We start from the raw sequence: 432 nt of genomic DNA, 5'->3' as shown, positions 1-432 counted from the left end.
GGGGAAAATAGATGAGCACATGTCCAAACTCCAGACCAGAACATTGTATAGTGTGGCACAGCTATATCCAATTCTGCATACCTGGCTTTATATTATAAGAACTTTATAATATAAAGCCAGGTATGCAGAATTGGATATAGCTGTGCCACACTATACAATGTTCTGGTCTGGAGTTTGGACATGTGCTCATCTATTTTCCCCGCTAGGGGGATACAAGCCTAAGGTAGGTATATCTACATAGTTATTTCTTTACCTGCTGTGTCGTGTCGTCTTCTCCATCTGCTTCAGCCACTCATTGTCACAGCCCAGTCACTCCTGACTGGTGAGGAAGCCTGTCAATCATCCAATCGGCCAATCAGCGGGAGAAGAGGTCAGAATGGAGCAGATGACTAGGCTGTGATACCGAGTCATCTGCTCCATTCTGACCTCTTC

General features: G+C 45.1%; 1 protein-coding gene across 1 annotated transcript in view; it reads left to right on the top strand.

Moving 5' to 3' along the window:
- LOC108799582 (aldehyde oxidase-like) overlaps positions 1-432 on the top strand; it is a gene marked incomplete at its 3' end in the record, with an annotated part of 57,982 nt that overhangs the window by 22,871 nt on the left and 34,679 nt on the right. The window lies entirely within an intron of this gene.

This window comes from Nanorana parkeri, unplaced genomic scaffold, assembly GCF_000935625.1.
Source record: "Nanorana parkeri isolate BGI_ZX_2015 unplaced genomic scaffold, ASM93562v1 scaffold1763, whole genome shotgun sequence".
In the NCBI taxonomy this organism is placed as follows: domain Eukaryota; kingdom Metazoa; phylum Chordata; class Amphibia; order Anura; family Dicroglossidae; genus Nanorana; species Nanorana parkeri.
Note: the sequence above shows the minus strand (reverse complement) of the source record. Positions and strands in the feature narration are given on the sequence as shown.